At 41.9% G+C, this 22,403-nt stretch overlaps 1 long non-coding RNA gene across 7 annotated transcripts in view; it reads right to left on the bottom strand.

Annotated features, from left to right (window-relative positions):
- The window catches only part of LOC126070013 (uncharacterized), a 94,776-nt gene extending 72,389 nt beyond the window's left edge, over nucleotides 1–22,387 (bottom strand). For 3 of the 7 annotated variants that reach the window (XR_007516104.1, XR_007516103.1, XR_007516105.1), the window contains exons 1-4: nucleotides 21,379–22,034; nucleotides 15,230–15,320; nucleotides 14,748–14,854; nucleotides 13,192–13,356 (exon numbers count right to left, since the gene is read on the bottom strand). This is a non-coding gene — a long non-coding RNA (uncharacterized LOC126070013). Of the gene's footprint in view, nucleotides 1–13,191; nucleotides 13,357–14,747; nucleotides 14,855–15,229; nucleotides 15,321–21,378; nucleotides 22,035–22,085 lie in introns of those variants that run through there. The other 4 variants (XR_007516109.1, XR_007516106.1, XR_007516108.1 and 1 more) reach the window with 4 other exon arrangements.
- Nucleotides 22,388–22,403: the final 16 nt, after the last annotated feature.

The following is a 22,403-nucleotide window of genomic DNA, read 5'->3' as shown; positions in this document are numbered from 1 at the left end:
AGAAGTCCCCAGGAGGCAGTGACTGGGTTTGGACCCAGGAGTGCAGCGTCCCAGCCGGGGAACCTTGGCGCTGGGCTTTGGACTGGGCACAGGGGAGCTGAACACGGCATCCTGTCACAGCACAAACACGGGGCGCAGCCCTACCGCCTTGAACAAACCACGGGAGGGGGCCCAGCTGGTCCGCGCAGGCGGCTCGGCAACGAGGCTGGCCGGAGAAGTCCCTGGGAGGCAGCGACTGATTTTGGAGCCGGGAGTGCAGCGTCCCAGCAGGGGAACCTTGACGCTGGACTTTGGACTGGCAGCGGAGGATCTGACTGCGGCTTCAGCGGGCCAGAACCTCGGGGGCAATCTCTACACAGCCAGCAAACATAGGCAAGACGCCCCTCGGGAATCTTACATAAAATAGTCATCCCGAGCAAGATGAGCAACTTTGGCTATATTCCAGGGTGCTACTCTCTCCTGTTTATCTGAATCCTCCCCTCCCCTTCCCAGGCGGCTTCATTAACATTGGAATTTCCTGAGCCAGAGGGAGAGCGGCTCCGGCTCCGCAGCTTTGCTTTTCCCTTTTTTTTTTTGGTCTTTTCCTAACCCATTCTTCCGGCCTGAGGGAAGCAACCACAAAAAACCCAGGGACCAAAAATCCTTCCCTAATTGGACTAAAAACACAGAATGAGCTCCAGCCAAGCATATATGATCCATATCTCGGGCTTTCATCCCTGCAGGGAACAAGGTGCCTGTTATAAAGCAAAGGCATTTCTGATAGGGATCTGACTGCATTTTTTTTAGCAGATTTACCGGAAAAACAAGTTTCCCAGGTCTGATATCTCCCCTTATTCAACAGAGCCCTCACTGACCCACAACAGGGAACTGAGGGCTGAAGCTCCCCCCAGACCACCTAGCCTCTTGCCTTAGGGGTCTAAGGAGGGTGACACCTACCAATCTGTAGAGATACTTGCATTGGGGGCCTAAGGTACAGCTGCAGAGCCCTCCCACCAAGGTGCTTTAGGAATAGAGACACACCTACCTCACTGACACTTGGGGGAAGCCTGTTAGCATCCTGCACCCCTGGAGTGTGAACCCCAGCTGCTAATAGAATCTGGTGCACACAGCTATCACCACTACTTCTCGAGGTGGATAGGTGTTAGGGTGCAGCACACACTTGATGACCCAAAATCAGATTCTACTCAAGAATAGTGAATAGACTCAGGCATATGTATCTGGCAACAGCCCAAACCAGCTGGTAACAGGTCATAAGTAAGTCAAGGGCTACAACAAACAAGACAGCACAATCTAGTAGCCCATCTACGTATATTGAAAGAAAACAAAACAAGATAAGACTCAGTGAGCAAATATAGAATAAATCTCTACAATATCTTAGTGATGGCTTGGAGACAGCAGTCGATATCAAACGACATAAAGAAGCAGACCATTACAGATTCTACAACCCCCCAAACAAAAGAATCAAAATCTTTCCCAAATGAAGATACAATCCTGGAATTATCAGGTACAGAATATAAAAAACTAATTTACAGAATGCTTCAAGACATCAGGGATGACCTCAGAAATGAAATAAGGCAAACTGCAGAAAAAGCCAAGGAGCACACTGATAAAACAGTTGAAGAACTCAAAAAGATTATTCAAGAACATAGTGGAAAAATTAATAAGTTGCAAGAATCCATAGAGAGACAGCACGCAGAAATCCAAAAGATTAACAATAAAATTACAGAATTAGACAACGCAATAGGAAGTCAGAGGAGCAGACTCGAGCAATTAGAATGCAGACTGGGAAATCTGGAGGACCAGGGAATCAACACCAACATAGCTGAAAAAAAATCAGATAAAAGAATTAAAAAAAATGAAGAAACCCTAAGAATCATGTGGGATTCTATCAAGAAGGATAACTTGCGTGTGATTGGAGTCCCAGAACAGGGAGGGAGGACAGAAAACACAGAGAAAATAGTTGAAGATCTGCTGACAGAAAACTTCCCTGACATCATGAAAGACGAAAGGATATCTATCCAAGCTGCTCATCGAACCCCATTTAAGATTGATCCAAAAAGAAAATCACCAAGACATATTATCATCAAACTTGCCAAAACCAAAGATAAAGAGAAAATTTTAAAAGCAGCCAGGGAGAAAAGAAAGGTCTCCTACAATGGAGAATCAATAAGAATAAGTTCAGACTCCTCAGCAGAAACCATGCAGGCAAGAAGGCAATGGGATGACATATATAAAGCACTGAAGGAGAAAAACTGCCAGCCAAGGATCATATATCCAGCAAAACTCTCTCTGAAATATGAAGGAGAAATTCAGATATTTACAGATAAACACAAGCTTAGAGAATTTGCAAAAACCAAACCAAAGCTACAATAAATACTAAAGGAAATTGTTTGGTCAGAAAACCAATAATATCAGATACCAGCACAACACAAGGTCACAGAACAGAACATCCTGATATCAACTCAAATAGGGAAATCACAAAAACAAATTAAGATTAATTAAAAAAAAATGCTCAAAACAGGAAATCATTGAAGTCAATATGTAAAAGATCACAATAATCAAAAAGAGGGACTAAATACAGGTGGCACAGAACTGCCATATGCAGAGGGATACAAGGCAATATAGGACAATACAAGTTAAGTTAGGTTTTTACTTAGAAAAATAGGGGTAAATATTAAGGTAACCACAGAGAGGTATAACAACTCCATAACTCAAAATAAAAACCAAGAAAAACGTAATGACTCAACAAACATAAAGTCAAATACTATGAAAATGAGGATCTCACAATTTACAAAGAAAAACGTCTCAGCACAAAAAAGTGGAAAAATGAAATTGTCAACAACACACATAAAAAAGCATCAAAATGACAATACTAAACACTTACTTATCTATAATTATGCTGAATGTAAATGGACTAAATGCACCAATAAAGAGACAGAGAGTCTCGGACTGGATAAAGAAACACGATCCGTCTATATGCTGCCTACAAGAGACACACCTTAGACTTAGAGACACAAACTAAAACTCAAAGGATGGAAAAAATATATCAAGCAAACAATAAGCAAAAAAGAAGAGGAGTAGCAATATTAATTCTGACAGAATAGACTTTAAACTTAAATCCACCGCAAAGGATAAAGAAGGACACTACATAATGATAAAAGGGACAATTGATCAGGAAGATATAACCATATTAAATATTTATGCACCCAATGACAGGGCTGCAAGATACATAAAGCAAATTTTAACAGAACTGAAAAGTGAGACAGACACCTCCACAATTATAGTAGGAGACTTCAACACATCACTTTCGGAGAAGGACAGGACATCCAGTAAGAAGCTCAATAGAGACACAGAAGACCTAATTACAACAATCAACCAACTTGACCTCATTGACTTATACAGAACTCTCCACCCAACTGCTGAAAAGTATACTTTTTTTTCTAGCGCACATGGAACATTCTCTAGAATAGACCACATATTAGGGCATAAAACAAACCTTTCCAGAATCCAAAACATCGAAATATTACAAAGCATCTTCTCAGACCACAAGGCCATAAAAGTGGAAATCAATAACAGAAAAATTAGGGAAAACAAATCAAATACTTGGAAAATGAACAATACCCTCCTGAAAAAAGACTGGGTTATAGAAGACATTAAGAAGGAATACGGAAGTTCATAGAATGCAACGAGAATGAAAACACTTCCTATCAAAACCTCTGGGACACAGCAAAAGCAGTGCTCAGAGGTCAATTTATAACGATAAATGCAGACATACAAAAAGAAGAAAGAGCCAAAATCAGAGAACTGTCCCTACAACTTGAACAAATAGAAAGTGAGCAACAAAAGAATCCATCAGGCACCAGAAGAAAACAAATAATCAAAATTAGAGCTGAACTAAATGAATTAGAGAACAGAAAAACAATTGAAAGAATTAACAAAGCCAAAAGCTGGTTCTTTGAGAAAATTAACAAAATTAATAAACCATTGGCTAGACTGACTAAAGAAATACAGGAAAGGAAACAAATAACCCGAGTAAGAAACGAGAAGGGCCACATCACAACAGACCCAACTGAAATTAAAAGAATCATATCAGATTATTACGAAATATTGTACTCTAACAAATTTGCAAACCTGGAAGAAATGGATGAATTCCTGGAAAAACACTACCTACCTAAACTAACACATGCAAAAGTAGAACAACTAAATAGACCCATAACAAAAAAAGAGATTGCAACGGTAATAAACTCCCAACAAAAAAAAGCCCTGGCCCGGATGGCTTTACTGCAGAGTTCTACCGAACTTTCAGAGAAGAGTTAACACCACTACTACTAAAGGTATTTCAAAGCACAGAAAATGACAGAATACTACCTAACTCATTCTATGAAGCCACCATCTCCCTGATACCAAAACCAGGTAAAGACATCACAAAAAAAGAAAATTACAGACCTATATCCCTCATGAACATACATGCAAAAATCCTCAACAAAATTCTAGCCAACAGAATTCAACAACATATCAAAAAAATAATCCACCACGACCAAGTGGGATTTATACCAGGTATGCAAGGCTGGTTTAATATTAGAAAAACCATTAATGTAATCCACCATATAAATAAAACAAAAGACAAAAACCACATGATCTTATCAATTGATGCAGAAACGGCATTTGACAAAGTCCAACACCCTTTTATGATAAAAACTCTCACCAAAATAGGAATTGAAGGAAAATTCCTCAACATAATAAAGGGCATCTATGCAAAGCCAACAGCCAACATCACTCTAAATGGAGAGAGCCTGAAAGCATTTCCCTTGAGAACCGGAACCAGACAAGGATGCCCTTTATCACCGCTCTTATTCAACATCGTGCTACAGGTCCTAGCCAGAGCAATTAGGCTAGACAAAGAAATAAAGGGCATCCGGATTGGCAAAGAGGAAGTAAAATTATCTCTATTTGCAGATGACATGATCTTATACACAGAAAACCCTAAGGAATCCTCCAGAAAACTACTGAAACTAATAGAAGAGTTTGGCAGAGTCTCAGGTTATAAGATAAACATACAAAAATCACTTGGATTCCTCTACATCAACAAAAAGAACATCGAAGAGGAAATAACCAAATCAATACCATTCACAGTAGCCTCCAAGAACATAAAATACTTAGGAATAAATCTTACCAAGAATGTAAAAGACCTATACAAAGAAAACTACAAAGCTCTACTACAAGAAATTAAAAAGGACATACTTAAGTGGAAAAACATACCTTGCTCGTGGATAGGAAGACTTAACATAGTAAAAATGTCTATTCTACCAAAAGCCATCTATACATACAATGCACTTCCGATCCAAATTCCAATGTCATTTTTTAATGTGATAGAGAATCAAATCACCAACTTCATATGGAAGGGAAAGAAGCCCCGGATAAGCAAAGCATTACTGAAAAAGAAGAAGAAAGTGGGAGGCCTCACTTTACCTGATTTCAGAACCTATTATACATCCACCGTAGTCAAAACAGCCTGGTACTGGTACAACAACAGATACATAGACCAGCGGAACAGAATTGAGAACCCAGATATAAATCCATCCACATATGAGCAGCTGGTATTTGACAAAGGCCCAGTGTCAGTTAATTGGGGAGAAGATAGTCTTTTTAACAAATGGTGCTGGCATAACTGGATATCCATTTGCAAAAAAATAAAACAGGACCCATACCTCACGCCATGCACAAAAACTAACTCCAAGTGGATCAAAGACCTAAACATAAAGACTAAAACGATAAAGATCATGGAAGAAAAAATAGGGACAACCTTAGGAGCCCTAATACAAGGCATAAACAGAATACAAAACATTACCAAAAATGACGAAGAGAAACCAGATAACTGGGAGCTCCTAAAGATCAAACACCTATGCTCATCTAAAGACTTCACCAAAACAGTAAAAAGACCACCTACAGATTGGGAAAGAATTTTCAGCTATGACATCTCCGACCAGCGCCTGATCTCTAAAATCTATATGATTCTGTCAAAACTCAACCACAAAAAGACAAACAACCCAATCAAGAAGTGGGCAAAGGATATGAACACACACTTCACTAAAGAAGATATTCAGGCAGCTAACAGATACATGAGAAAATGCTCTCGATCATTAGCCATTAGAGAAATGCAAATTAAAACTACAATGAGATTCCATGTCACTCCAACAAGGCTGGCATTAATCCAAAAAACACAAAATAATAAATGTTGGAAAGGCTGCAGAGAGATTGGAACTCTTATACACTGCTGGTGGGAATGTAAAATGGTACAACCACTTTGGAAATCTATCTGGCATTATCTTAAACAGTTAGAAATAGAACTACCATACAACCCAGAAATTCCAGTCCTCGGAATATACCCTAGAGAAATAAGAGCCTTCACACAAACAGATATATGCACACCCATATTTATTGCAGCTCAGTTTACAACAGCAAAAAGCTGGAAGCAACCAAGGTGTCCATCTACGGATGAAGAGTTAAATAAATTGTGGTATATTCACACAATGGAATACTATGCATCGATAAAGAACAGTGACAAATCTGTGAAACATTTCATAACATGGAGGAACCTGGAAGGCATTATACTGAGTGAAATTAGTCAGAGGTAAAAGGACAAATATTGTATAAGACCACTATTATAAGATCTTGAGAAATAGTATAAACTGAGAAGAACACACACTTTTGTGGTTACGGGGGGGGGGAAGGAGGGAGGGTGGGAGAGGGTTTTTTACTGATTAATTAGCAGATAAGAACCACTTTAGGTGAAGGGAAGGACAATACTCAATACATGGAAGGTCAGCTCAACTGGACTGGACCAAAAGCAAAGAAGTTTCCGGGACAAACTGAATGCTTCAAAGGTCAGCGGAGCAAGGGCGGGGGTTTGGGGACCATGGTTTAAGGGACTTCTAAGTCAATTGACAAAATAATTCTATTATGAAAACATTCTGCATCCCACTTTGAAGTGTGGTGTCTGGGGTCTTAAATGCTAACAAGCGGCCATCTAAGATGCATCAATTGGTCTCAACCCACCTGGATCAAAGGAGAATGAAGAACACCAAGGTCACACGATAACTAAGAGCCCAAGAGACAGAAAGGGCCACATGAACCAGAGACCTACATCATTCTGAGACCAGAAGAACTAGTTGGTGCCCGGCCACAATCGATGACTGCCCTGACAGGGAGCACAACAGAGAACCCCTGAGGGAGCAGGAGATCAGTGGGATGCAGACCCCAAATTCTCACAAAAAGACCATACTTAATGGTCTGACTGAGACTAGAGGAATCCCGGCGGTCATGGTCCCCAAACCTTCTGTTGGCACAGGACAGGAATCATTCCCGAAGACAACTCATCAGACATGAAAGGGACTGGACAGTGGGTAGGAGAGAGATGCTGATGAAGAGTGAGCTATTTATATCAGGCGGACACTTGAGACTGTGTTGACATCTCCTGTCTGGAGGGGGGATGGGAGGATAGAGAGAGTTGGAAGCTGGCAAAATTGTCACGAAAGGAGAGACTGGAAGGGCTGACTCATTAGGGGGAGAGCAAGTGGGAGTACGGAGTAAGGTGTATATAAACTTATATGTGACAGTCTGACTTGATTTGTAAACGTTCACTTGAAGCTCAATAGAAGTTAATAAATAAATAAATAAATGAGACAAAGTCTCGCCATCCTCACTTCTAAGGAGCATCCTGGTTGTACTTCTACCAAGACAGATTTGTTCATTCTTTTGGCAGTCCATGGTACATTCAATATTCTTCTCCAAAACCACAATTCAAAGGTGTCAGTTCTTCTTCGGTCTTCCTTATTCATCGTCCAGCTTTCACATGCATAGGAGGCGATTGAAAACACCATGGCTTGGGTCAGGTGCACCTTAGTCTTCAAGGTGACATCTTTGCTTTTCAACACTTTAAAGAGGCTTTTGCAGTAGATTTGTCCAATGCAATGCGTCTTTTAATTTCTTGACGGCTGCTTCCATGGGTGTTGACTGTGGATCCAAGTAAAATGAAATCCTTGACAACTTTAATCTTTTCTCCATTTATCATGATGTTCCTTATTGGTCCAGTTGTGAGGATTTTTGTTTTATGTTGAGGTGTAATCCATACTGAAGGCTCTGGTCTTTGATCTTCATCAGCAAGTGTTTCAGGTCCTCTTCACTTTCAATAAGCAAGGTTGTGTCATCTATATAACACAGGTTGTTAATGAGTCTTTCTCCATCTTTATGCCCTGTTCTTCTTCATATAGTCTAGCTTCTTGAATTATTTGTACACCCACACACAAAACTCTATATAAGGAAAATTACATACATGTACATGGATTCTATGCCCTCTGTGAATGTACAACTTAAAACAAGTAACATTAAACAAACAATCCTAAATATATAAACAGCAGAAAAGCAGTATTAAACCAATATATAAATAAACAGCTGGGTAAGTGCATGACTGAGATGCAAGCACAGCCGGTCAATTAATAAATGTTTACTGAGCATCTACTAGGTGCCAGGCCAGGTTCTGGGCTAGGTTCTGGCAATAAAATGGTGACCAAAACAGACACAGTGCCTGCACACATGGAGCTTTCAAAATAACAAGATAAATACTTAAGTATTTACTAAAAGGTAGTTTGATGAATATAAGTGTACAAAGTGCTGTGAAAGATAATATGCAGAACTGGTGTGGGCATTAGGAATCTAATCTACAATCTGGTCTGGGGTTAGAGAAGCTTTCCTATACAAGTGACATTTAAACTGAGACCTGAAGGATAAGTAAAAATCAAAACCAAACCAGTCGCCATCAAGTTGACTCCAACTCAAGGCAATTCCATTTGTGTTAAAGTGCAACTGTGCTCCATAGAGTTTTCACAATGGCTGATTTTTTGGAAGTAGATTGCCAGCCTTTTCTTTGGAGGTGTCTCTGGTTGGACTCTAACTGCCAACTGTTTGGTTAGCAGCTGAGTGTATTAACTGTTTCACCACCTAGGGATCCCCGAAAAAATAAGCAGGGTTAGACAAATGGCTAGTGAGAAGAGTGCTCTAGGGAGAGGGAACGGTGTATGAGAAGACAGAAGCAACACATTCAAGGAAATGCAAGAAGGCCTGTGTGGCTAGAGTGAATCTATGAAAGGGGAAAGGAACTAAGGTGAGGGGTTTGAAGCAATCAGGAAGCAAGGTGATTTTAAATGCTGATTAAGAACAAAGCAAGTAAAAATTATAGGCTCAAAGATTCACAGGGTTGCACTTTGGTGAGAGGCATCTGGGGTCTTAAACTAGCAAGTGGCCATCTAAGATGCATCAACTGGTCTCAACCCACCTGGAGCAAAGAAGAAGGAAGAAGACACATGGTAAAGATAAGCCCAAGGGATAGGGCCACATAAATCAGAGATTCCACCGGGCTGAGGCCAGAAAAACTAGATGGTGCCTGGCTACCATGGATCACTGCTCTGACAGGGAACACAACAGGGAATCCGTGACGGAGCAGGAGAACAGTGGGATGCAGATCTCAAATTCTGGTAAAAAGACCAGACTTAATGGTCTGAGACTAGAGGGACCCTGGAGATCATGGTACCTGGACCCTTTGTTAGCCCAAGACTGGAACCATTCCCAAAGCCAACTCTTCAGACAGGGATTGGCCTGGACTAGAAGACAGAAAATGATACTGGTTAGGAGTGAGCTTCTTGGCTCAAGGAGACACATGAGACTGTGGGCAACTCCTGTCTGGAGGCGAGATGAGAAGGAAGAGGGAGACAGGAGTTAGTTGAATGGACATGGGGAATACAGGGAGAAGAGGAAGAATGTGCTCTCTCAGGGGGAGGCAGAGTAGCTAGGAATACATAGCAAGGTGTATATAACTTTTTGTATGAGAGACTGACTTGATTTGTAAACTTTCGCTTAAAGCACAATAAATAAACATTAAAAAAAAGATTCATAGGGTTGTAAGGAACTTTAAAGGTCATCTAGTTCAGCCACTGGAACCCTGGTGGCACAGTAGTTAAGAGCTCAGCTGCTAACCAAGAGATTGCCATTTTGAATCCACCAGCCGCTCCTTGGAAACACCATGGGGCAGTTCTACCCTGTCCTATAGGGTCGCTACAAGTTGGAATCGACTCGACAGCAATGGGTTTGGGTTTTTAGTTCAACCACTCAGATGATGCTGGAATCCTCTCTGCTCATTCCCTACCACTGGATCATGACAGATGAAAGGCTAGAAACGGTCACAGGGGTCTGGTGTAAGGCAGCAAGTGAAGTGCCCAAGGGGCAAGGCAAGAGAATTCTTGGTTCCATTTCTCTAAGATCAGAGTATGAGTTGGAGCTCTCCCTCTGGTCATCCGGCCTATTGATGTGACGACAACCCCACAGGATCAGTCAAGGAGTGCATAACAACCATTCATGTTTATTAACCATAGGCTGGTGGGAAGATAATTACTTTGAGCAGGTGTCAGGGAGGTTGGTTTGTTCAAGAGGGTCTGGCTAGTTTGCAGTCATGACAGAGAAACCTACTGTGAAGAGCTGAGCAAGGCAGCATGTGTGCCAGCCAAAGGACAGTAAAGCCACAGCGACAACCACCCAGAGGAGCTCTGGTCCATTTACTGCGTAGGTGGAATTTGTTCATCATTATTAGAGCAGCTGCCTCTTTCTGTGCTACAGGCAGAACAAGGAGGCTACTCCTTGGTGATATAAGCCAATGAAACATTTATGTTTTTATGGCACTGACGAAACCTGGCCCCTTCTTCACTTTATTTTCTTGCTTCACACTGCATGGCAGTGTGCTCAGGAAAACTCCCATCTTCACGTCATTATGATCATTAATCAGCATTTAGTAAGCACCCCACATTATGAAGCACCCTGTTGTGGCTCAGGATACAAGGAAGTGGATGTCTCTGCCCTTAAGGGGCTCACACAGAGAGCAGAACATGCACCAGAAAATGAACCATAACCTCAGGTACCAAATGGACATACAGGAAAGAGCTAGGCTTTTGTGGCGGGCTGGACCACTGTGGAGTAGGCTAACTTCCAAAGCGTTCTGAGGAGCTGACACTTGATCTGGGTGTTACATAGGAATCAGGTGTGATGGGGAGGTGGGAAAGCACAGAGATATCAGAGGAACAGTGTTAGATCAAGGGCTTCTAACAAAGGAGTAATGGGAAATCAGGTTTGAAAGGTAAAGGAAATCATTAAAGTCCCTGATGGTAGGCTGAGGGGCTTTAAGTTTATCCTGGAGACTGTGAGAAGTCACTGAGGGTTTGTGAGCAAGAGTATCAGGATGATTATCCTGGTTGGAAAGTACAGAATAATTTGAATGGGGAAAAGAAAAAAAGCAAGGTAGCCAGGAGATGAGCATAACTTTTACATTTTTCTTCTCTTTTTGTGCTGCACTGGAAAGCTGGACTGCAGATTTTTTTTTTAACCTACCATGAAAGTTCAAAGAAAAGAGAACAAAAATTTTGTTTGTAGTGATAGGGGTTTGGGATTTAAAAGGCCAAAAAAAGACTACTATAAAAGAACAATAGAGAATCTAGAGTTTGAGGAAATTGACCTCAGAGTGCATGATACAGGGTGGGGTTTCATGCAGACTAGAAAGAAATTCCTCTGGACGGTGGATGTGGAAGAGAAACAGTTTGCATGGCCTGGAACAGGGGAAACCAAGCCTTGATCCCTGGCAGCACCTGAGGAGGGAGTATCACCCTAGAGAACACTGGCCACATGATGCATCTAGAAGACAGGACCCCAGTCAGCAGAATCATAGCCTCACAAAAGATTCCTGTGAGGCAAAGATGAAGAGCAGTTAGTCAGTCCTTGGACTGAGGGATGGTACAAATAATCGGGAGAGCAGGTATCTCAGGGATAACCAAGAATTCAAAGCCCTCTCCAATGTCATGGCAAAGTATAAGATCCTGAAATCACAACTCAAACCTGAAGATGAGGAAAAAATGATGTTAAATTTCCTACCAGTCAGATGGGATAGGAGTAGATAATTGGAGTTCCTACACACGAGTTTATAAATTGAGTCATATATGCTATAAGGCTACAGTTTAAGTGTGAAAGGATGAAACCCTAGACTAGAATGATAGCAATGAGACGACAAAGACATGAAAGCCCTAGAGATGTTAAGAAGGATTAAAAGAACTTGATCTACTACCCACAGTCTACAAAAAATCCAGGACACACTGAGAATGCAGAAAGTTTCTCCTTGCCTCTGTCATTCTCTACCCATAGGCATACCTACAGGAAACACCAAGTAAATGCTTTGTAAGTTATTCTCAGCATCCATAAGTTATGATGAAATGCAAACTTAAAAAGATATATTCTCTCCCCAAGGCTGTATGTTAGTATTCAAGTGGACAGGGTAATAAAAAATAATTTTTTGAAGATGAAATTTAGTCACTGAGTTTTCACTTCATGCCAGGTATGGTGGGTACTGACAATAACAAGGCTAGTAAATTTTGGTTCCTTCCTTGAGGCATTCAGTCTAGTGAGAGGAATGGATATGCCAACAAATAATTACACTCCCCTGTGCCGTGCTATAGGTCCCTGGGTGACTCAAGCGGTTTGCAATTGGCTGCTAACCTAAAGGTTGGCTGTCCAAACCCACCCAGCAGCACCATGGAAGAAAGGTCTGGCAATCTGCTTCCACAGAAAATTGCAGCCAAGAAAGTCTTATGGAACAGTTCTACTCTGCAACACACAGGGTGGCGACGAGTTGGAAACAACTAGACGGCAATGGGTTTGGTTTTTTGTGATGTGTCATAACAGAGCTGTAAATAAATGCTCTAGAAGTACAGGGGATCAAGTAACAATCTCTGCCTCAGGAAACTGGAGAAGGCTTTACAAAGAAGTGACATTTAAGTGGGTTTTACAGGATGAGTAGGAGCTCAACATTTGGATAAGAAGAAGAGCATTCCAGATAGTAGGAACAGAATGCACAAGGCATGGAGGCATAAAAGAACCAATGAGTCTGGAATAGGAGGAAGGGTGGCGCAAAAGGAGGTGACAGGAAATGAGCCTCCCAGTATTTTCACTAGATTAATTAAATTACAAGGATCACGTAAGTGATTTTGCAAATTCACAAATAGTTAAGGAGTTATCGCCAAGCCTCTGAATTTAGATTCACAGGGTTAAGATGAAACAACAAAGATGGAAACACAATTACACTTAGTCAAAAAGATGTTCTACCTGGAATTGGCCCCTACGATCTTCAGCCAAGGGTAGGCCACCCACATGATGAACACTGGAAGGGTAGCCATTCATATACTGACCCCAAAGGACTTCTGATGTACACCAAAGGGAAGAAGTCGCATGTCACATGTCACCTGGTGTATGGTCCTGTGCTGCAGACTCCTGAAGAATTACAGGAACACTTATCAACCATCAGAAAACCTAACAGCCTCAGGCAAAACTTCATCTTTGTCTCTGGTTTTCTCTTTGAGAGTCTGTCACTAAAAGCACTAGCACCTTTCCCTTCCTTAATAATGTGCTATCTCGTCGCTTTATTCACCTATCAAGTGAGCAACTTCCAGGAAAAACACCATATTCCAGGAGTAGGGATAAAGCCTGAGAACTCAGGGGTGCATATCTGCACAGTGCTTCATGCATTCCTGTGCCAGGGATAACTTGTCTTTAGGCCCTACTCCTTCCCTGTCTTTGACCCTGAAGAGACAGGCAGTGTGGACGAGGGTAAAACTAGCCTACTGTGACAGTTAATGTTATGTGTCAACTTGGCTAGGCTATGATTCTCAGTGGTTTGGCAGAAACTATGTAATCACCTTCCATTTTGTGATGTGAGCAGTCAATCAGCTGAACAGGGAGTTTTCTTGGGAGTATGGCCTGCTTTCAGTATATAAATCGGTATTCTGGCAAAGCTCCCTCTCCTTTCCTGATCTTGTACTCTTCTCATCGCCTGACCTCTGGTTCTTGGGATGTAGCCTTCAGAAGTCTCTGGCTTGTTATCCGACCTGCAAATTTTGGATTTGCCAACCCCTACAGCCCCATGAGTCAGCTGAAGCCTTCAGCCTGCCACCTGACCTGCAGGTTTTGGGTTCATCAGCCCCTACAATCAAGTGACCCAACAGAGGTCTTCAGATAGCCACCACAACTGAGTAAATCATTTCCTTGAAGTAAATTTCTCTAGATATATGTTTACATATGCTTCACTGGTTTCGCTCCTCTAGAGAACCCAGACTAAGACACCTGCTAAGATTAGTATATCTTTAATCCATGGCAACTTTATGTAAAATATGGTATAAGAAGAAAACACCCCCAAAACTCCAGAGGGTTTTTTCCTAATAATGTACCTCAAGATTTATTGAAATGTCTGAATCCCATTTTCAGCACACTGTTTTAGATTGCAAATCTACAGGTTATATATTTTGTGATGTATTTCTGATAGAATTCATAGATCAGGGAAGAAAAACCATTATTGATACATTCTTTGAAGGTGAAGGGAGGATCTTAGAAAACTGACTTCAACCAAAAAAAAAAAAAAAGTAATTTGGTTTTAATCTTCAAATAAAAAGTGTATTCGATTTTGAAAAACAATCATTGAGACTCACATTTTTATGTTTAATAACCACCTTGAAATTGGTCTGCCTCAGAGGACAGCACGATTCTGAGCTACCTTAGCATGAATGATTTACGACATTCACAAACTTGGCAACTACATCAGTTTTCCTAAACCTGGCACCCAACACCACCTGCATGTTGAGTGAAGATTTATGATTTATAAAACTCACCTCATTATGCAGAAGTACATGAATTCTCTTCTTTGTGCAGTCTATAACTCCCAAGACAGATGAGAAGGCAGGTATGTCTAAAAATTTATGGTTCTCTCCTGCTAAAGCTGAAGTTTTAGACAAAAACTTAAAAAATAACTGGCCCTTTGGAGAAAAATAGCTTTAGCTAACCATTACACCCGCAAATGATGAAACAACTACAGCCCACCATTATATCTTACACGAACAAAGAAGCTAACTATGAAAGTCACTTTAATCACAGCACTGAACTATGTCTACATTTTGAATGCTGCAGTAATAGAACTGAAGTGACTCTATGGAAATATCAAGCACTCTGTCAGTTTAATTTTTCCCTCACTTTGGTGTCTGAGTCTGCCTGCTGAGATTTCCCATCAAGTAGCCCAGCCAGATCTGCAGGCATAGACTTCAGCAAAGACAACTGAATACCTTGTTGGGACCAATGGCTTCCAGGGTATACCCACCGAGTGAAGAAACGCAAGTGCTGAGTAGGATTCAGAAATGAAGCTTGTTTTCAAAGATGTTTTAGAAATGCAGCAAGTCTCTCCACACACGCTGCAAAAAATCGAGAGCACAGAAGGTTCAATCGAACAAATTTATGTATCTCAAGAAAGAATAAGATATATAAACCGTTGTTTAAAATGACAAGCATGGGACCAGGCTGACATGCAGAAATCTTTAAACAAGATAATCCTAAGTGAAAAAAGCAGAACACAAAAACGGTAAGCACCCATGTGGACTGGAAAAAGGTAAGGTTGGTGTTTCAGGTTAGAGATTCTCAATAATATAAAAACCAAAAAACCTATTGCCATCAAGTCAATTCTGACTCAGAACGACCTATAGGACAAAGGAGAGCTGCCCCATAGGATTTCCAAGGAGTGGCTGACAGATTCAAACTGCTGACTTTTTGGTTAGCAGCCATAGCACTTAACCCTGGGCCATCAGGACTCCCAACGACATAAAGTTGAGTGAGAAACAGTAAAACTCTAAATAATTTATTTTCAAATTTCCCTATCAGGAAATGCTCTTTAATCTAAGAAGTACCCTGTCCTTCCCTGGTCTGAAGTATTCCACCCTCTTTGGCCTTTGAAAGTGTAGAACACCAGTACTTGAATACCTAAATTCACAGGGGAAAAAAAAAAAATGTTGCCATCGAATCAACTCCAATTCATGGTGACCCCACATATCACAGAGTAGAACTGCTCCATAGGGTTTTCTTGGCTATAATCTTTTAATCTTTACAGAACCAGATCACCAGGCCTTTTTTCCAAGGTGTTGCTAGGGTGGTTCAAACTGCCAACCTTTAGGTTAGTCACCACATGCAACATTTGTGCCACCCAGGGACTACAAATCCACAGAAGTAGGCTGAAAATGTAAACTACTTTAAGTCTTCAATTAGGAGTTGGAAAATTACTTGAAGAAATGTGGGAAAACCCCTTCCAGCTTATTAGTATCTAAATATAGATTTAGGAAGATTATTCTTATACTGTTAGTCCCTTGATTTCTCAAATATATTTAGGATTTGCCCAGTTCTTACTTCGTGCTTTAACAATGCCTTATGTCTGCCTGTGCCAGGGTGGTTGCTCTAACTTACAGAAATGATGCCATACTCACAAAATGGTGTTCTAGGGCAAGAGAGCAATATCAAAGAACCACAAAATACCCGCTAGGAGAAGTGAAGTCTCTTTGGCAATTGGGAATATATTGGAAAGCAGAGCAGATGCACAGGTAGACCCCAGAGAAGAATTACATTTGGGTTCGGGGACGTGGTTACCACTTCTAACTAAGCTACCTGTTGAAACTTCGCCACTGAAACACAGATGCTGTTCTCCTGCATCTCCAGAAACTCTGGGAGCTGGTGTTCTGTTGGCTGCGTTTAATCCTGAGAGTGATCTCCCTATCTCAGGTCAGGCAATCATGCTATAAGGGAATGAGAGAAAAGTGGGCCAGCACGCCTCACACACACACATCCCACATAACAACCAAGGCCACAGGAGACTTCCTTCCGCAAAGCTACTTGGAGGCACAGAGCCCAGTCAAGGTGGCCTCATCCACTGCCTCTGTGGAGTTGCCTCTGTATTTTGCCAGTATTAGTGACAGTTCATTAATCTACAGTGGAAGAAAGGCATCATGAGACCCTCAGCAGCTATAATGTCCACAGATCCCCTTCTTCCCTGAAGAAGTGGTCACAGCACTCCTTCCAGGTAAACTAGCTTGCTTTGGGTCATGTCACACACAGCACTCCCCAACCACAAGAATTTGGCACCCAAACCAAAGGCTGGGCCTATGATCTGAACCAGTGACCCTAGAGAGAGCTTGGTACAAGAACTCTGTTCAGTAAATGCACTTCATAGGGGATGGAGCCAAGCCAAATAGAGAAAGGATTCAAGGGTGGTGCAAGCAGCCCAGAGTAGACTTGTAGGACAGGAGGAAAATATTCAAATGTCCGATTTATATTTATCTTTTTATTTTTATATATGTTTAATAACATTTATCGTATCTCGATACTATATACAGTCTACAGATACATAAATACATAATATAAAGTATGTTCTCAAATATTTTTCTAACAGGGATGCATACTGAAAAAGTTTGGAGATAAGAAGACACCAGTTGTGTGGATTGTTTCTAAATAAAGTGTGGCCTTTAATCCCTATCCTCCATCTGAATCCCCTGTGGAACTTGTTAAACACACAGATTCCTTGGCCCCACCTCATACCTACAGGGCCTAAATCTCTGGGTATGAGGCAGTGGGGATCTCTGCGTTTAAAGAGCTTAATTCTGATGCTTCCTCAAGTTTGGAAACCACTGCGGTAGAATTACAGAAGTAGACACGATGAAGCTAAGCTATGAAAGAGGCAGTCAATACAGATGGAATACCAGCAACCTGTTTCTGAAGAAGGCAGATAACTGGCCATTATAGCTCCTGTTGGGGCCTGACCAAGGAGAAGGAGCCACTCTCACTGTTCTTCCAGAACTCTGGCTCTGTGGACATTAAGACAATGCCTGTATTTCTCCAACTAGCCTTCATTACCCTTGGAAACTCTATGGGGCAGTTCTACTCTGTCCTATAGGGTCACTATCAGTCAGAATTGACTTGATGGCAATGGGTTTCTTTTTTTTCTTTTAATGCTAGTCAAGAATAAATTAAAATTCTGGCCCTTTAAACTAAGAAATTCAGAAATGACTCCTGTATCCTTCCAAATTAAATATTAAATGGATCTTCATGAAGAACAAAGCTCTGGTTTTGCCAGCCCCAACCCCTCCTCAGATGAGGGTTTCCTACACAGGGTCACTGACCTACCCGAGTCAACTGTTTTTCAAAGCTGGATGAAATTTCATGGCAAGGTTAACTGACTGCTTTCTACCCTGTGCAATGAGACTACATTATCCCTGATGTAAACGCCCTATCTAATCAAAGTGACATCTTATCTTGTTTTATTGCTGCCTTTTCTTTCAAAGCCATCCTCTACTTCTCTTTTCAGAAGAAGCGCAGGTCGGTGGGCTACCAGGCATTCAGTGTAAAGTGAAATCTGCTAATTGTTGCCACCCCTTGGAACAGAGACCCATGAACACCTTGCTGCCCAGTTGATTTTGACTTGTAGCTACCCTATAGGACAGAGTAGGGCTGTCCATAGGGTTTCCAAGGAGCACTGGGTCGATTCAAAATGCCAACCTTTTGGTTAGGAGCCAAATTCTTAACTATTACTGCCAACAGCGTTTCGTGGGGACCGAGACATCACCTGACATAATACTTCCTAGGTTTCACTGGGGCAAGCTCTGTTGAATCAGGCTAGAACCTACAGCAGTGTAGGTTCTGGGGTCAGACAGCCTAGCTTCAAATTCTGGCTTTGACATTCAATTGCTACGTGACTCATACAACATACTTAACCACACCAAGCCTCGCTTTCCATATCTGCAAAATGGGAGTACCAATCGTATTTACTTGAGACCATTACTGTGATCATTCTATTACATAACACATATAAAGCATTTAGGACAGTGTGTGGCACCCAAGTAAACACTCCAAACCTATCCAATTACTATCCTAATGACAATTCCCATTAATTGCTGGGAGTTAAATTCTTAAAAGTTGAAATTAGTTACTTGTCTTCAAATATACAAAAATAACAATCATGCTAGCTAAAATATTATTAAAAACATAGTGTATGCAGGTGTTGACAGCCACCTGTTGTTTGGTACCCATATGGAAATTACGTGCCAACTCCTTCCACTTCCCATTGTGACACTGAGATGACAAAAGAGAACTGAGACATATAGTACTGTGCAGTATGATAAAGAATTATACCGCCTGGTTCTGGCTTTGTCCATTCTTATTCATTTGCACCCTCATTTCCCTTATTTTTTAGACTCAGGCTCATTCCTTCAAGCCATGAGGCTACAGGTTATATTAATTTGAAAGGCAGTCCAGAAGCCTGTCCTTCACACTGGCAAATATAATTAAGTCCCCATGCTCTGGCTCCTGCTCTGAAATGAGTATCTAAAGCTACCACATCCCCCTTGTGGTCATGAAGAGTATTTTCAAGGTCCCTGGCTGGAAACCACCAGGAATATCAATTGTACATGTATGTACCCACAGAAGCATAGCCTCAGACACTCTTTACCTAATACAATCTGATTCCAGGATTAACACTTTGTGGCTTTTTAAGAGGAAGCAAAACAAACTCTTAAGAGAACCAGGTGAGAGAAGAGGAAAGTAAGGAGGAAGCGGTTACGCCAGCTACTTCAACCTGCCCTCCTTCCTGTCATACATAACTTAAGAATGTAAAGTTTTCCATTTGTATCTTACTTCAATGCTTAGTACTACCTGTCATTCCTATGTTGTCAGGGTTGTATCCTTTCACCATATTTATTCACTCTGTATATGCCGAACAAATAATCCAAGAAGATGGACTATATGAAGAATGGGCATCAGGACTGGAGGAAGACTCATCAACAACCTGCGATATGCAGATGGCACAACCTTGCTTGCTGAACATGAAGAGAACTTAAAGCACTTACTGATGAAGATCAAAGACTACAGCCTTCGGTATGGTTTATACCTCAACATAAAGAAAACAAAAATCCTCACAACTGGACCAATAAGCAACATCAGGATAAGTGGAGAAAACACTGAAGTTGTCAAGGATTTCATTTTACTTGGATTCACAATCAACATCCATGGAAGCAGCAGTCAAGAAATCAAACGACATACATATTTGTCCAATCTGCTGCAAAAGGCCTGTTTAAAGTGTTCAAAAGCAAAGATGTCACTGTGAGGACTAAGGTGTGCTTGACCCAAGCCATGGTATTTTCAATTGCCTCATAACATGCAAAAGGTGGGTAATGAATAAGACCGAAGAATTGATGTCTTTGAGTTACGGTACTGGCGAAGACTATTGAATATATACCATGGACTGCCAGAAGAACTAACAAATCTCTTGGAAGAAGTACAGCCAGAATGCCCCTTAGAAGAGAGAATGGCGTGACTTTGTCTCAGATACTTTGGGCATGTTACCAGGAGGAATCAGTACCTGGAGAAGGACATCATGCTTGATAAAGTAGAGGGTAAGCAGAAAAGAGGAAGACCCTCAAAGAGATGGACTGACGCAATGACTGCAACACTGGGCTCACATAGCAATGACTGTAAGGATGGCGCAGGACAGGGCAGTGTTTAGTGCTGTTGTATATACAGTGACTATGAATTAGAACTCACTGTACGGCACCAAACAGCAACACTGTCTTAGAATATAAATATCCACAAACGGGAGTCATTAGCCTGTAACTCTGACCTATGGCAAGCCTACCTCTGAGCAACTGGTTGTAGTTGTTAGGTACCATCCAGTCGGTTCCAACTGAAAGCAACTCTACATACACAGAACAGAACGAAACACTGCCCAGTCCTGCACCATCCTCCTGACTGTTGCCATGCTTAAGCCCACCGTTGCAGCCACTGTGTCAATCCCTCTCTTTGAGGGTCCTTCTCTTTTTTTCTGACCCTCTACTTTACCAAGCATGATATTCTTCTCCAGGGACTGATCCTTCCTGGTAACATGTCCAAAGTACGTGAGTTGAGGTCTCGACAACCTTTCTTCTAAGGGGCATTCTGGTTGCACTTCTTTGAAACATATTTATTAGTTCTTCTGGCAGTCCATGGTATATGCAATATTCTCCCCCAAAACCATAATTCAAATACCCTGTATTACTGTAAACAGACTACTAAGAATAATATAATAAAACAAAGCAGTTAGCATTTAAAAAAGAAAGTTTGCATAGGCTTTTTATTTCTTTTAGAATCTGCGTAATTTATAACCGGTGTTACGTTTTACTTTTGTTTCTTACTCGCACTTTCATTCTCCTCAGAATGTAAACTCTGTCGTCTTTCTCTCCCAACCTTCCCCGCCCCCCGAATTCCTTCACAATTCCTCACACAGTGGCGATCATTCAATAAGACAGATTTTTCTGAAGGAACAGGTAGGGGACTAGAGCATTTTTCTCTTTTGAAAGAGAACTTTAAGGACAAATTGCTTCATCTCCAAAATCAAGCTCAATCTCATCTGCCATCTCATCAGTTTAGTTCATGTATTCCTTTCATTGTATTCCCACAACCTACCTAGAACACATGGCAGGCACTCCAGCGCATATTTGTTGAATTCTATCCTTTTCTTAAACGTCTGAAACTGGTCACAGCGCGCAGAGTGGCCACTGACAACTCCTCGTTAGAGAACCCACAACCTCTGTTGCTAGCAACCAACCCAAGGTTTGAGAAGGGCGAGAAGAACCTCAGATAGATGCGGCACACCCAGCTGGGAAGAGCCCGAGCTCTGATATTTTTTTTCATGATGGTTTGCACGATGATTAGCTTAACGCGACCCAGTGGTCTGTGCGAACAAAAAGCTGCTTTAGTAGTTCGCAACTCGAGATCTTTGTGGTAGAACACAGCACGAATTTGTCTAAGGACAAAACATTCAGGTGTACTCAAGTTACTGCAATAGCACCCGGCAGCCAAAAAACCGACAAAGGGTGGGGGAAAGCAACAAACGTTCTACTCCTGAAATTTATACCGAACAAAGCCCTGGGACAAAATGGCGTCCTCCGGAAGGAGCTGAAACGGGGGTAAAAGATGCACGCGCTCTGGGTGTGCACGCGCCCAGGCTCGCCCCGGGCTACGCTCAGGCCAAACCGGCGTACGCAGGAGCATCCAACGAGCTCTGCAGTTAGTCTCCACCCTCGTTTTCCGACATTCTCTGTGCACATGCGCTCCAGGCCATACTCTGGAAGCCAGATGCGCAGGCGCAACAGGCTCCGCCTCCCACGTACCTGACGCAAGACAACTGTAATCGTTTCGCAATTTATCCCGTGTGACCTTGAGTCTTTCCTGCCACGAAGGACCGGGGCTGTCCGAGGTGCTGCCTTTATATGCCTTCTAGTCCCGTCGTCTCTCAATGAGCCTAGACCCACCGCGAACGGAACGAGCGGTCACACTTTTTGCAGGCATCATGTTGCGGAGAACATTGTTAGTACTCCGTAAATCCGGGAGTGGCGGTTACATAGTCTCTGGACAGGCGGCGCGGGCGGCGCTTCAGCGGAAGAGCGGACCTGCGGGTCGCAGTGACCAACCCCCGCCCCCTACCCCAC

The sequence above is a fragment of the Elephas maximus genome, chromosome 2 (assembly GCF_024166365.1).
Source record: "Elephas maximus indicus isolate mEleMax1 chromosome 2, mEleMax1 primary haplotype, whole genome shotgun sequence".
In the NCBI taxonomy this organism is placed as follows: Eukaryota; Metazoa; Chordata; class Mammalia; order Proboscidea; family Elephantidae; genus Elephas; species Elephas maximus.
Note: the sequence above shows the minus strand (reverse complement) of the source record. Positions and strands in the feature narration are given on the sequence as shown.